We start from the raw sequence: 4,155 nt of genomic DNA, 5'->3' as shown, positions 1-4,155 counted from the left end.
GTCTAATTTTTGTATATATGTCGTCTTTGTTGTTTTTAAATGTAAATAACACAATAAAAACTATTTTTTTTAAAAAAAATTAAACCAGAAACTTTACTTTTAGGCTTAATGGACAAAGAACAAAGAAAAAAGTCTGGAACTTGCTTTTATATATAGTATATTGACAGTAGCAAGAATGCTTTATGTACAAAAAATGGATGAATGGCTGGAAAAATTGGTGGAACTCCTTCTGGATTTTGTGTTTGAGATAGAAAAAAAAGGAACATTGGCATTGGGTTTGCTAATTAGATTTTTTGTGTGTGATAGAAATGGTTAGGAACCAGTCAATATAAATTGTAAGGCTAAGAAAAAGAGGGCTCTGAAAATATTTACGGACCCCTCACATCCTGGATATAAATGCCTACTCTCAAAACACACTATAGAGCAACTGCATACCAAGACAACTAGACACAAGAACAATTTTTCCCGAATGCCATCATAATTCCCTCACCACTGTCAAACTATTCAGTAAGGCTGCATTACCTTTACTATTAGTCTTCTCATCATTCCTATCTCCCATCTCCCCACACATGACTTTATCCCTGTACCATTGCTTGTACCCTAAATTTTATGTTAATATTGATTGTTTTCTGATTGCTTATTTGTACCCTATGACAATCATTAAGTGTTGTATCTCATGATTCTTGACAAATGTTTCTTTTCTTTTAGGTACACTGAGAGCATATGCACCAAAGACAAATTCTTTGTGCATCCAATAACATTTGGCCAATCAATTATTCAATTCTATTCTATTCTATTCTAAAAAAGTGCCCCCTGCTCTATATGCACCATCAAGTTCCCCAATTCCTCAAGCAGCACTAACCCCCCCATTCCCATTTCCTCCACACATATACACACACAAACCAGTGGCAGTTTCCTACCAGTGTTCCCTAAAACTCTGTTACGGTAGGAGCCCTCAGATTGCATAATCACGTACATCACCACTTTGCCGGGACATGAGCGCCACCATCTTTTAAAAAATCTTTGCGCATATTTTGGCTCTCTTTGCATGCACAGAAGTAAAAGTGTCCCTCTGTGCATGTGCAGAGAGCCAAAATTGCACGAGAGGATGCAGGAGGACATCTTGTACCGAGAGTGTGCACACGCATAGTGGTGATGCGCACCGGTAGCGAAAGGTAAATGGAACCCACCCTAACACACACTATTTTGTTTGCAGAAAAGGAAAGCAGCTTCATAATGCAGTGATGGTGAACCTATGGCATAGGTGCCACAGGTGGCATATGGAGCTATATCTGCTGGTACAAGAGCAGTTGCCCTAGCTCACCTCCAATGTGCATGTGGGTGCTGGCCAGCTGATTTTTGGCTCACACAGAGACTCTGAGAGGGCATTTTTGGCTTCCAGGGAGCCTCTTGAGGGATGGGGGAGGGTATTTTTACCCTCCCTCAGCTTTAGGGAAGCCTTTGGAGCCTAGGGAGGGTGAAACAGGAGCCTACTGGTCCCACCAGAAATTGGGAAACAGGCCATTTCCAGCCCCCATATGGCCTCTGGGAGGCGGGGGAAGCTGTTTTTGCTTTCCCCAGGCATTGAATTATGCATATGGGCAACTGTGCATGCGCGATAAAGCACACACACACTCTTTTGGCACCAGAGGGGAAAAAGGTTCGCCATCACTGTCATAGGGTGTTTTTTCCCCCTGCCAAAATTATGACAAATCTCTTTTAAAAAAAAAATTTTTTTTTTAATTAATTTTTAACAAGTTTAATATACACACAACATAAAACAGTGCATAGCGAAATGTGCCCACCACCCCGACATACACACATACCTCACCACCAATTGGGGGCGTTTCTTATATAATCCACTTTGACCCAAGAGCAATATATCTATTTACATATTATAGAGTGATTCCAATTTATTTCTTATAGCTTGGTCTCAGATTCTACTCATCATATACCATCTTACCTTGTCCCGCCGTCCCATCAGTTGTCTCAATTCAGTTTCATTATCCAAATTTATCCTTTATTCTTTACTCCTTAGCAAGCTCTTTGGTCCCATTTAACTCTTTGTCTTCTGCATTTTCAAAATGAGATTTGTCATAATGATGGATTTGAAATTATGACAAATCTCATTTTGAAAATGCAGAAGACAAAGAGTTAAATGGCACCAAAGAGCTTGCTGAGGAGTAAAGATTAATTTGTGTTCATTTTTAAACCATTTTTAAATTCCAATAAAAAAAATTTCTCAACCAGATATGTAATCCTTCATCATACCATCGCACTGGAGACATCTAGTGTGATGAATTCTATTCTATGTTTCATATAGAATTCTATTCTGTTCTGTTCTGTTCTGTTCCAATTCTATTCTATTCTATTCTCTTCTGTATTTCTCCCCAAACATTCCCGTCCTTTCAGGGCCACTTTTAGAACCAGATGTGGATGCTCTTTCTAACAGGAAAGCAAATGGCCAGTTTCTTTGTCAGGATATATAGGTACCGTACATGTGAGTGAACCTGGCCTTATAGCATTGTGGTGGCTACCTCTGGCCCAAAAGTGGCCCTGCTGATTAGATTGATGGCTTCCTGACGTCAGATGCAATCCGTTAAAAGGTATTTATCTCAGGCTTGGGCCAAAGCCGTGGGTGAGATTAAAAGAGATTGAGGCCAAGATAATCCTACAGCAGCATCCCAGAGCATACCACTGCCAAAATGCTTTTGCCAGCCCACCTTCTTCTTCTGGTAACAGACCAAAATAATAATAATAATAATAAAAATGTCAGAATTGCTACCCGAGAAAATGAGAGCCCGTTTCTACCCCTACCCAGGTCCATGAGAGGAACCTCGCAGCTGCTTGCCTTTGCTTTGTCAATCCTCTTCTAGACCCGTCCAAAACTGCCTATACGTGCTCGTCTCTGGATTATCTTAGCTATATCGGTGCAACATTAATGCAACAGAAATCAATTATATCAGCCTCTCTTGTTTTCTTTTTCCTTTTAAACAAAGCACATTATCATCTATCCTCTCCCTATCCACCTGCTTTGCATTAAGTCTCAATCCGATTTACCCAACTGACTGGTGTCTGATTTAATTTGCCTGATGCTGCTCATGGAGTTGTTCCCACCCCTTGCCCTACAGCATCCCAGCTCCCCGAGGGAGATCTATCCAGGATGAGGATGAGATACTGAGAGTAAGCGAGAGGCATCAAGGCTAGTGCAGGAACAGCCGAAGGGAACTAGCGGTGTAGCCTGGGTCTCCTGCCCAGTGGGATCTACATCCCCCCTCTTCCAAGAAGCCACCCCTTAGATTACGGTAAGATTGCTCTGATGCTCTCTTTTCTCTATGTGCTTGAGAATTGGTGCTGTGGCACTCTTTGGCTTCTCTTTCTGATTCGGAGTGCAAATAAGGTTCCTGAGTGTCTGCCTTGGAACGTATCAAAAAGGAAAAAAAAGAAAAAAGGCTACTTGATATCTGCCTGAAAAGAAAAGACTTAGCTTGAGAAGATTAACGATGGGCCATTTTGTTAGAATCACGGTCTTTCTCAGGGCCACCTTCCCTCACTAATTGCAAAACTATAGAGATTGTGGATGGGGAAATACGCCTTTTTTTAAAGGTGATGCTTCAATTTTCCATCACGAACCAATTTCCTGAGCCATTAAGGTTGTAAATTAAAGACTCTAGTAAAGTGATCTTATAGATGTTTTTCCAGCCATATGTACTAGCACGCAGGAAATACACTTCCAGCATAAAGCAGGATTTCAGAGGCCGATAGATCAGTGTTTTTCGGGGCAGAAATGACCACACCTCAAATATATAGGAACGTGGTTCCCATCACAAAATCTTTAGTACCTGTGACTTGAGCATCTCCATCAAATAAGAAATGAAAGACGCACCTGCACAGTATGTTTTGTTTTTCTAATTCCTTTGGGGGGAAGGGGATTTGAAAGAAGAACTGCAGGACAAAAAATAGATAAGGGGTTTTTTTTTCATCCTTTCTGGCAAGAGGTGGTGAATCTATCCAGTTTTATAGGAAATCATGGTGATCAATTAATACCTGCCCAAAGATTATACGGATTTCCAAATCCTCTATTAATTTTCCATTTCCCCTGCCTTTTGTGTTTTCAGTTGTTTAGCATGGTCCTCACAAAAAAGGCCTCCCTCA

Source organism: Erythrolamprus reginae, chromosome 2 (assembly GCF_031021105.1).
Source record: "Erythrolamprus reginae isolate rEryReg1 chromosome 2, rEryReg1.hap1, whole genome shotgun sequence".
NCBI lineage: Eukaryota > Metazoa > Chordata > Lepidosauria > Squamata > Dipsadidae > Erythrolamprus > Erythrolamprus reginae.
The sequence above is the reverse complement of the archived record's forward strand: the minus strand, read 5'-3'. Positions refer to the sequence as shown.